Genomic DNA, 11,778 nt, shown 5'->3' on the forward strand with positions numbered 1-11,778 from the left:
ACTCAACTATTTAAAAACAATGAAGGGTCTTGCGGCATCTTAAAGACTTAAGGTGATATCCACAGTTACATGAACAGACTTTTGCTTGACCAATGGGTCTTCCCCTTCTTTTCCATGCACTCACCTTCTCCAAATGTGCTCTGGAGTTTCCCCCCACCCTTCAGAGCAGATTTGGGTAGTATGTCAGGGTTGCACAGGAAAGGAGAGAGAGGTGAAGTACCATTGTGCAAGCAGACATCCACTCCAATGACAAACAGCCAGCATTGGATATGATCTTAACAAATTCATGAGGGCATACGTTTTAATGGACTACACTTCATCAGATGCATGAAGTGTTATCCTGAATTTCAGGTGTATATACACATGAAAGGGTTTGGGGGATAATGTATACAGTGTCGTCAGAAGTAAATGAAAAATACAGGCAGTGACAATTCATAATTAATTGTGGTCATTCACAAAGCAGTTGTTAACACAGAAATCCCAGTATTGGTAAGCAGAACGCATACATTGCTCTTATGACAGTGGTTTTGGGCCAAAGCAGAGTGAAGTAGATATGAGCAACAACACTAGAGAGAAGAGAAGAAAATATTATCTGCTTTGCATGTTCCTATATTCCAAAACTTACGGTGCAATCCAACTTGTATTTGTGCCGGGTTGGGGGAAGTTGGATGTGGCAGATCCCCGGCTGAGCTGGCAGAAGCCCCTTGTCCCAGCTCAACCGCAGTAGCATCAGGATCCTGCCAGCTCAGCCAGGGGTACGTTGGGGAAGCACAGCACAGCAGACGGAGAGCTAGTGGAAGGCCTGAAAATGGGGCATTGGGGGGGTGTTGGAAGAGAAGCTAAGGGGGGACTTTAACCTCATCCTCCCCACATTCGGAGCTTTCCCACTGGTCCTGATCCAAATAAAATTATTTCCATGGCAGTCAATGGGGAGCATTTACTCTCTGTTAGGGGTATTTGCAGGAGCCGGCTTCTACCTCTCGTTCCCTGTGTGCAGCTCCCAACTGAGCCAGTGTTCAGCCAGCCTGGCAGCTCCCAAAACGCAAGTGAATGCCGCACAGCTTTCCACTGGCTCCTCCTCCACCAGCCGCCACTCCCCCCAGCTCCCCATTACTTGGATTGCTCTGTTAGGCTACAATGCTATATTGACTTGCCTTCTAAGTAGACCTCTACAGGATTATGTAGTTTCTGGGCAAAACAGGGTTGTATCCAGAACTGGGCTCCTACTGGGAGGAAGGGCAGGATATAAATTAAATAAATAAATAAATAATAAACTGTCCGTGAGCAAGTAGAACAGGCTTCCTTCCTCTCCTCTCCCTGCAGCCCTCTGCACATCCTCAAAATCTGCTTAGAATGGTTTCTCAAAATCTGATCTGAATGGTTGGCCTCTGGAGCATATTTTGAAGGCATATGGGGGGTGGAGAGGAAGGTGAAGTCCCAATGCAAGAACAAAAATCTACTCATGCAACACTGGATTCTTCTCATTGCTTCCGTCCATGGTATGGAAACCAAATGTCCACAATGTTTAGTTGGTAGTTATATAAATATTCATAATTTGAGACCCAAAAACATTGCAGAACACAAATAGTGGAATAAAAAAATATGAGTGAAAGATCACCCATAAGCCCTGAATAGATTATCCTGACGAGATGCAGAATGGCATCTCTTGGATTCTAATGCCTGTGATGCCTTCCTAGGATTGATTCAAACCATGCGGACCAAGTGAAAACCAACTTTTGTACCTTTTAGATGCACTAGAGCATTAGTACCACCTGAGTATTAAGTGTTCAGCAAAATTATCATCTTGGCATAAGCAAGGTCTGAGACTGCTGTTATCAGCCATCAGTTTCAGCAAAGCAGGGAAGATAGGTTTGGGCCCTTTTTACACTGTTACAGTATCAACTTGAGTCACTGGGTAATGACTCAAATCACACCACCACCCTTACATTTGATAGTCACCATTTGATTTAGTTACTTACAGAATGTACTTTGTTGTATCTTAATCTGTCTCCACAAGTTCCCTTACTCCTGTTCTCCCTCTTCATTACTGTGTTGCTTTCTGGTATAATATAAATATTGGAAGAGAAGAAGCTTGAAATAATTATGCATTTTAAATTATTGTAATTTAAAAAAAAAAATCTCGACTCTATTTCACTATAATGCACTGTTGTCAGATGACCGAGGAAAAAGCAGAACTGCTCAACACCTATTTTGCCTCCGTTTTCTCCCAAAAAGGGAACAGTGTGCAACCTTGCATCAGTAGCAATCTCAGTAAGGGGTCGGGACTGCAGTTCGAGATTGATAAGGAGATAGTCAGGAAATACCTAGTTAACCTAAATGAGTTCAAATCTCCAGGGCCTGATGAACTGCATCCCAGAGTATTGAAGGAACTTGCGGATGTACTCTCGGAACCTGTTGCCATCATCTTTGAGAAATCCTGGAGAACGGGAGAGGTGCCGGAGGATTGGAGATGGGCAAACGTCGTCCCGCTCTTTAAAAAGGGGAAAAAAGAAGATCCGGGGAATTACAGGCCGGTCAGTCTGACTTCAATACCGGGAAAGATATTAGAAGAGTCCATTGGCAACTATCTAGATGACAATGCTGTGATTAGAAGGAGCCAGCATGGGTTTGTCAAGAAAAAATCCTGTCAAACTAATCTCATCTCTTTTTTTGATCGGGTCACTAGTTTAGTAGATGGTGGAAATGCTGTAGATGTCATCGATCTAGATTTCAGCAAGGCATTTGACAAAGTCCCCCACGACCTTTTGATTAGCAAACGAGTCAAATGCGGACTACATGGAAATACTGTCAGGTGGATTCACAACTGGTTAGAAAACCGTACTCAAAGAGTGGTCGTCGGTGGCTCTGCTTCGGACTGGAAGGAGGTTTCGAGTGGAGTGCCACAGGGTTCTGTCCTGGGGCCGATACTCTTCAACATTTTTATCAATGACTTAGATGATGGGGTGGAGGGAAGCCTTATGAAGTTTGCGGATGATACGAAATTGGGAGGGATAGCTAACACAATGGAAGACAGGAATAAAATCCAAAGGGACCTGGATAGACTAGAAAATTGGGCTGAAATTAATAAAATGACATTCAATAAAGACAAATGCAGGATTCTGCATTTAGGCCACAAAAACAAAATACACGGGTACAGGATGGGAAATACCCGGCTTAGCAGTAGTGCGTGTGAGAAGGACCTTGGAATTGTAGTGGATCGCAAGTTGAACATGACCCAGCAGTGTGATGCTGCGGCAAAAAAGGCAAACGCGGTTTTGGGATGCATAAACAGAGCTATAGTTTCCAGGTCGAGGGAAGTAATAGTCCCACTATATTCTGCATTGGTCAGGCCTCATCTGGAATACTGTGTTCAGTTCTGGGCGCCTCATTTTAAGAAAGATATAGACAAGTTAGAGCGGGTTCAGAAGAGGGCAACAAGGATAGCCAGTATGGAGAACAAGTCTTATGAGGAAAGGTTGAAGGAACTTGGCATGTTCAGTCTGGCGAAGAGAAGGCTGAGGGGTGACATGATTGCACTCTTTAAGTACCTGAAGGGCTGTCACATAGAGGAGGGTACAGATTTGTTCTCTGCTGCCCCAGAGGGTAGGACTAGGTCTAATGGTTTTAAGTTGCAGGAGCATAGATTCAGATTGGACATTAGAAGGAACTTCTTGACAGTAAGGGCAGTTCGGCAATGGAACCGACTGCCTAGGGAGGTGGTGGGATCCCCTTCGCTGGATGTCTTCAAGCAGAGGCTGGACAGCTATCTGCGGGAGATGCTCTAGCTGTGGATTTCCTGCTGTGAGCAGGGGGTTGGACTCGATGGCCTACAAGGCCCCTTCCAACTCTATGATTCTATGACCTTGTTAGGGGAAGGGCTGTAGCTCAGTGGTAGAGCATCTGCCTTGCATGCACAAGGTCCCAGGTTCAATCGGCTATGGGGCGGTATATAAATACAATACATAAATGAATAATCCCTGGCATCTCCAGGTAGTGCTGGGAGAGACTCCTGCCTGAAATCCTGGAGAATCGCTGTCAATCAGTGTAGACAATACTGAGCTAGATGGACCAATGATATGACTCAGCATAAGGCAGCTTCCTGTGTTCCTATATTCCTTGTTAGTCTCCTGAAGGAACAGTGGTAAATTTCAGCAACACAGGTGGCAAGCTACAATGCCTTGTATGTTTTAGAGAGTTTCCCAGATTCTGATAAAGTGAGAGTGTATTTCTGAAATGGAAGATTGATATTTCACAGAAAAAGTTTAAAATGATTTATCATCAGATATTAAACCAGTATTAGGTTGCATTTAACTGATAAAACACCCAATGTGTTAGTTACGTGCACTTCCACATAGCCACAACATTCCCTAATACAGTAAACCTATTTTAAGCTGCTAATCAGAATAGCCTTTTAAAGACTACTACTAGGAGAATGGAAAAGGCTGAGAACTAAATTCCTAAATGTTTTATTGCGCTATTATTAAATAGTTATTTTTTCTTGATCATAGATATATAAGGTACCCAAATACGGAACTGGGCTGCAATCCTATCCACACTTACCTAGAATTAATACTCATTGTACATAATCAGACCTGCTTCTAAGAATTACATAGGGCATAAGAGGAACCCTACCAGTTCAGATGGAAGGTCTACCTAGCCCAGTATCCTGCTTCCCTGTGGCCAACCAGATGCCTCTAAGAAGCCCATAAAAATGGCTTGAATGCAATAGCCCATTGCTCGTTGGCAGAGCTCAGCAACCCTGAACATAGATGCTCTATTTAGCCATCTTAATGAATAGCTGTTAATCTAACATGTTCTTCCAAAAGCAATTAATAGATACTAGGGTGGCCATGTGTCCTACTTTACAGAGGACAGTTCTCCATCTGAAGAGCTCTCAGAGGACAGTCCTTCATTTGAAGGGCTGTCCAGGTAAATTCTGGTTTGAAAACAAAAAAGTCAGAAGGAGGTAGAGCAGGAGCCTTTAAGTTAGACAGCAAAAAGACCAGGCTCATAGATGACCTGGTCACTCTCGTTCCTCCATAGGAGGAATGAGGAACCTCCGGCCCACATGCAAATTTGGCCCACCAGGCCTCCCCATTTGACCCACAAGACCATTCTGGGGAAGCCACTCCCACCCATGCTACACCTGATACCATGTGTGGGATGAGTAAAGGCAGGGCTCTGAAGGAACAACCGGAAGCATAAAGTTGTTCCTTTGTGGGAGCAAGGTATATTCCCAACCACCCATCAGCTGATGAGAAGTAGAAGCATGCCTTGCTCAAGGAAGGGGAAGTGGTTGTCATTCAATTGAAACCGCTTCTTCCTCCCAGTGCTGATCTTTCAAAGCCTCCCCATGGCTCCTTTCCTTTGTGAGCTTCCTCCTTTCCACCTCCATCGTCAGGTGCCCATGGGCACAATCTCTTTCATTTTCATAAAATAAATCTAGAAAGAACTTGAAGCTCTTCTTATCCTACTCTCTCTTATCACAAACCTCTGCAGAGTAACCCCCATCATCTTACAGAGTTCTTTAGGCCAATGTAAAGAAAGTGCAGCTTACAATGGAAATTGATGGGCAAGCAATAGCTTTTAAATAGTGGCTGATATGCACCATTCAAGCCTCATGCTAAAAATTATATCCATCCATAGAACTGGAAACCTAACCATTTTACAAACTGATCAATCAAAGTTGGGTTATGATTCTACCATTTAGGGTGGTCCTTCACTATGCCACCATGATAGCACTTGAGTATTATTAGCATGCCTGCTTTAGAAATTTAAACCAATTCACTGTTAAGGCTTCTCCTATAAAGAAAACTAGGAATTGTAGTTTTGGAGAACACGGGACATTGCTAAAAGAATTTTAAGCACGCTCATAAATTATCACTCAGAGTGACTAGTGCCCTCTAGATGTTTTGAACTATACTCCAAAAATGCCAGACAACACGGTACTTGAGGGGTGCTCAGGTACCTGTTAGACACAGAGGCAGAGCAAGTTTCTGCCCTCCTTCAATTCTGAGATGCTAGGGACAGGGGATTATTTCCCCCCACCCCCAGTTCCTAGCTTATAGCCCATGATCTCATGCTGCATTTGAGACATAACATGAGGTCAGGGGCAACATCTTGCCCTTTGGGGTGGGTATCTAGCTAGACTATGCACATCCAAGAGAGTTTGCACCTGACACACCAACTTAATTTGGTAAAAAGATCCCTGCATCACAACAAGCCCTGTAACACATTTCTGAATACTTCCAGTTCTCATGTGCTTACTGCCTCAAACTTTGGATTGATGACATTACACCAATACTAGAATCCAGCACATTTCTTTCTATATTAAAATTATTACTTTACTTTTATAACGATTTGGATATTAAAGTTAAGGAAAACTCTTTCAGATCTCTCGCATAAAAAGATCATATGGCAGAAGTCATCAAACTTAGCATCAGAACTGTATTTTAATTCCGTTCGATATGGCATAGACACTCAGGATTGCATATTAAGTGCTCTCAATTAGTCATATATTTCAAGATGTTTACTCTAGCTTTTAGCACAAGGTTCTCCAACCTTCCTTATTACCATTCTTATTGCTTACTTAAAATCTAAGAATGATTCAGCTTTCTCAAAAGTTCTAGTTTTATCAAAAACCTTTTGACCAATTCCAGTATAATTAAAAGATACAGAAAACAAGAGCTGCAAAGAAGAATGGGTAGAAGAGTTGCATGATTGCAGAATTTAAAATACCATTATATACATACTCATCTGTAATATTATTTACTTCCTACAAAGCCCAACTTGAAATTTATTAATGGTATCAGACAATTGCATCCATATCCATTTACTTAAGATTAATGGCATCAACCCTTCAGTACATCAGCTTTAAAAAAAGTTTTATGAAGCTTTTCTGTGTAGTTCTTACTCAAGAGGGAGTTTCAAAACAGGCTACAACTTACAAGTTACATCAAAACAAGCAGACCAATTTTAGGTTTACAAAATAAACAAAGTTGACAGTGTAGGAACAACTCTATCAAAGTGGCTTTGTCATGTGTCCAATAATAATTGGTCCTATAACAATGTGTACTACTTCTGTGTTAGTCTTTTTTTTTAAGAATGCAAGTACAACTTAGGCTTACAACCCTACACATGGGAGTAAATCCCATTGAAGACTGTGGAACTTACTTCCAAATAAATAAGCACAGGATTGCACCGTACATATTTTAAGATGAAGTGCCACTCAATTTAGAGTAAACCAGTTTCTGCAAGTGTAGCTGTGAGATTAAATCCAAAATGCTTTAAGAAAGCTGCAACTGAAGACCAATTCCTCCTCATTAAAACAGCAACTAAACTCAATCTAGGTGATAGTGATGGCCACCATGACTTGGTTGCTCCAATGAAAGTGAATCATTCAAACATCCACATAGAAATTTCTATAGCAAGAAGGCATCTAGTTGGCTACTTCAGTCTTGGAAAATGGATCCATGTCAGGTAAATCTTAAAGAGTTTCTGGGAAGGGGAACATCCTTCAGAATCTTTTTAAATTCAACCACACTAGGCTGTCCAGCTGCGCAATGAACAGAAGCATGGCAATTAAAGCTATCATGGAGGTTTCTTAGGTGGTGGCCTTACCAGCAAAGAAGGTTCCTAAAGCAAAGGATTTTGACCAGCTTCTGAGCACTCCAAAAACTGTCCCCACCATGCACCCCTCTTGCTTAGGCCCATTGCCATATAGCCCAATCCAATGCAAACTTAACTGGATGTCCCAGTTAGTTCAATGGGGCGTACTTCCATGTAAGTATATGTAAGAATGTAGCATTGATTGCACTTATTAGAGAGGACTATTTAAACAATTGAAAATACTTTTAGAAATTCCTTTCCTAAAACTTTATTCTTGAAGAAACCCTTTAATTTTGTGCTATTTATAGATTTAGACTAATTTATTTAAATTATTTTGGTTTTACTGTCCAGATTACTACTATTTTATTGATGCCATATTGTCACAGCAAATTGTATTCCACAGTTCTTGGAAAAGCAGTTACATGTCACACTAAGAATGCAGTTCTTGGTTATTCCCTTTACTTGATGCAATCTTTAAAAGCCATTTTGTGCCCACACCCATTTTTGCTGGTTTTTAAAATTCTAATTCATAATACATAATAATACCATTTGATAAGCCCATATTTAGCTGTCAATTTTAAGCAACTGTCTTAAAACCAAGAATTGTTCAAACACGCATTCTTAAAATTGCAAACACTAGAATGAAATAGTATTTGGCATGCTACAGATAGTATTTTCTTTTTTTGTACTCAGAATAATCATATCAGTATGTCTCAAGGAGCTTTGTGAACACAATGCAAAAACAAGATATTCAATTACTGCTCATTTATATGCAAGACCTGAAACAACCTCCAATGTCAGACTAGTGTCCAATATCATTTTAGACACAGTACCAGTTCAATGTCTTCCTTTCCTCAAGTGTCTCAGTAAGTGTATTTTGGTTTTCCACTCTAATATCTGCAAAAGCCAGTCCTTTTTTCCTGCACTGTTACACATGATCTATTAAGCTCTGTATTGTATAAAAATACTGCTCCTTTTTATTCTATTGTGATCAGGGCTTTCCCCTTCTAGTCTGCATTTTGGCTCAGCTATTTGGTGCATATCTGATAAGCAACTGCACACGGAACACAAATTAATGTACAATAGCAACTTCCAAGTTAAAGGCATACAGAACAGCTTTACCTACTCTAAGACTTAGAGATTAAAGGTTTTAAAAACTTATAGACCAAGACTAGCTAGAAACAGCAATTTAACAGCTTGTTCTTATGTAGATTACTGAACATTTTTGTGTTTAAAACCATGGCTCCCTTTACAATCACTACTCTCTTATCTACTACCCCTATTATAGTTAATATTTACATGCAACTTCTTTCTTTTGAACAGAAAATGTAATGTGATATAATCATGTATTAAAAAAAGACAACACCAAAAGACATTTTCTTAAACTAACAGACCATATCTAAGAATTAAACATTTAGAATCCCAAATCCTATCAAAACACTTTAGGAAAATATGTCTTCCTGTCTCCAATAACCATTAACATATTGCAGTTTGGTTTTGCCATTTACAGTGCTCAAACTAGCCATACAGTACGTCTGTATCTTGGCCAGTCGTCACAATACACTCTCCCATGTATGAAAGCCTACGCTTTTCTAATATTTTTTATTTTTATCAAGAGTACAAATAGCCATTTAAGGCACTCATATTGTCAAGATAAAATAATATATATTAATATTCTGTTAATATGTTTTTCATCCTTTAGTTATTGAAGGTATTTTCAGACACAGTATCTCAAAAAGCAATCCTGTCCTTTAAAATAACAAGATTAGCTGTGCTCCAAAAAAAAAACAGACAGGAAATAAATGTTTCCTTGAGAAACTTGGCAAAGCAAAGAGACACAACACTGGAACTGCAGCAAAGCAGCACCTTGCACAGGAAAGCAAGACAAAACTTTAAAACTAATAAATAAATCGCTGGATTGCTTCAGTTTCAGGCAATATCCCAAGCACCAACGCTCTGCCCTCCCACCCATCATCCCCTTTGGCTTTACAGTTGCTACCCTGTTAACAAGGAGGAAAACGGAAGCTGCTGCTGCTCCTGGCGGTGCTTCTGGCTTCCAAACCCCGCTCGCCGTGGCCGAGACACGCAACACAAACGGACAACAGCTACAACCAGGCATCCTTCTCACTCGGATCCCAAGCCAGTGCCTCCCGCTCATTCTCAGGAGAAGGACAGGCTCCCAGCTCCAAACTTACTAAGTCAGCTCGGCAGGCAAAGGAGAGATGGTGATGCTGGGAATGAGTTTCTTTTTGGAGTCACCTCCTGCTCTAGCCTCCCCCCCCCAATTCCCAAATTTACCTGAAGTTAACTCACTCCCCGCCCCTCATCTCCATCTTCACCCAGACGCAACAGGAAAAGAGAGTGAACAAGAAGGAGCAGCAGCACAACCACCGCGCTGGGGCTGAGAGGCTGAGGAAGCCAAAACACTCCTCTCCTTTTCCTCCGGGTGTTCATGAAAGACATACACCCAAACCACACGTGAAAGGAGCATAAGGTCTCATGAAATCTTCTCTCACACACACACGCACACACATCCCCTAACCAGTCAGGGCTACTTCATAAAACTCAGCAGGACAAGATAAGGAAACACATTAAAAAGGGACTTTCCTCACCACAAAAATAAAGAGCCTTAAGGTGACCTCTTGCACTTTCGCCTCTCCTCCAAGCCGTACTCGCAGCCACCACCCAAGCCCAACGACGCCCCCTGCGGAAAAGGCAGCACATCTCCAGTCAGAGCGAGGATTGCCCCTCACGCTCCCCTCCGCGGGTCAGTCTCGAGGTGGGAACAAGCAGGAATTCCTCACCCTTTCCTTGCCGATCTGCTGCTGTTATTTTCTCTCCCACCCCATATGTGAATGCACTCACCAGGGGAGGGGAAAAAGAGCCGGGCGTGCTTTCTACTCAGCGCCTCTCTTCTCCCCACCTCACACTCAGCTTGTATCCGCCATTTTGATCTTTGACTGGATTTAAAATAGGATCCAGCCTCCTCAAAAGCAGCCGCCAGCTAGAGCCGGAGCCAGCCCGGCAAGCGCGCAGTCAGCTGGGATTTGTAGTTCACAAGCAACCGAGGAATATCACGGGACCAATAGTCTCTGTTACTCGGCTGCTGTATGTGGCTACACAGCATAAACCTACCCGTCTCGCGAAGCCCTCTGGGATTTGTAGTTTCTTCACTTTCCATTGCACTCCTTCTACCGTTCCCTTCCCCAAGCGCTTCTCCCCTGTAGAAGCGGGGATACTTTTAACTGAAGTGTGTTAATCTGAATGGATCCATTGTGATCCTGGATTTCTGCCCACATGAACTTGTTGTTTTTACATTTGATGATGTAAGTATCCCAGGGCTCCATAAAGCTATATTTGTTGGAATAAAAGCGCAGCAAATAAGCACAATAAAATTAAATTTTCGGCGGGAGACGCATGCGTGTGAGTGGTAAAGGGCTGCAGCCTGATGCTCCACACTTCAAAGGTAAAGAAAATCAGATAGAATAACAAAAGAGATAAACAAAAGGCGTAACCGCAGACTGGGTGTGAGTTCAAACACCAGGTCCGGTAAAGAAAGGGTTTAAGTCAAGAAAAAAAATAGTGACAGCAGCAGCAGAAAGAAAACACTGAAAAATGAATTGGAGACCTAGACGGAGTAAGGAAATAGAGAAAAAGACCCTCAGGCCCCACAAGCCTCCCAGAACCGCTGGAAGCTGTGCCCACTCAATTTTTTTTGAAAAAAATTGCAAAAAGCCTTTAAAGCCCTGGACAGCAAAGCTACTGATTTGGCAGAGAAGGTGGAGAAAATAGAGACAGCAGCCACTGAGGCACTGGACTTGTGTTTATGCCATTCCAGCAAAATTCTGAATATTATGAACTCCCAAAAAGACTTACAGTTGAGGCTTTAACTGGTTTTCTAATTGATTGGTGGAAGGAAATATTTCATGAAATACTAGTTGAATGTAAAGATATAGAAAGAGTCCCAACCTGAGGGGGTTGGGACCAAAACCAGAAGAAAATGCCTCACCAAGCTTTTGCTAATTATACCATCAAAGAGGAATTAATGAAAGTAGTGAGGAGGATCAAAGAACAAATTACTGGTACAGAACACAGCTCAAGAAAGGCTTCCGAGCCTTGGGAATTAAAGAGCTGAACACATTTCCCTGTAGTCTTAAAAAAACCCCAGCT

At 41.9% G+C, this 11,778-nt stretch overlaps 1 protein-coding gene across 14 annotated transcripts in view; it reads right to left on the reverse strand.

Moving 5' to 3' along the window:
• Nucleotides 1–10,664, reverse strand: part of NCOA3 (nuclear receptor coactivator 3) — a 178,752-nt gene extending 168,088 nt beyond the window's left edge. For 7 of the 14 annotated variants that reach the window (XM_061631378.1, XM_061631380.1, XM_061631366.1 and 4 more), the window contains exon 1: nucleotides 10,474–10,663. The gene's annotated coding sequence lies outside the window, so the exon portion shown is untranslated. The other 7 variants (XM_061631368.1, XM_061631376.1, XM_061631371.1 and 4 more) reach the window with 3 other exon arrangements.
• Between the last annotated feature and the right edge of the window lie 1,114 nt (nucleotides 10,665–11,778).

This window comes from Rhineura floridana, chromosome 6, assembly GCF_030035675.1.
Source record: "Rhineura floridana isolate rRhiFlo1 chromosome 6, rRhiFlo1.hap2, whole genome shotgun sequence".
NCBI classification, from domain to species: Eukaryota; Metazoa; Chordata; class Lepidosauria; order Squamata; family Rhineuridae; genus Rhineura; species Rhineura floridana.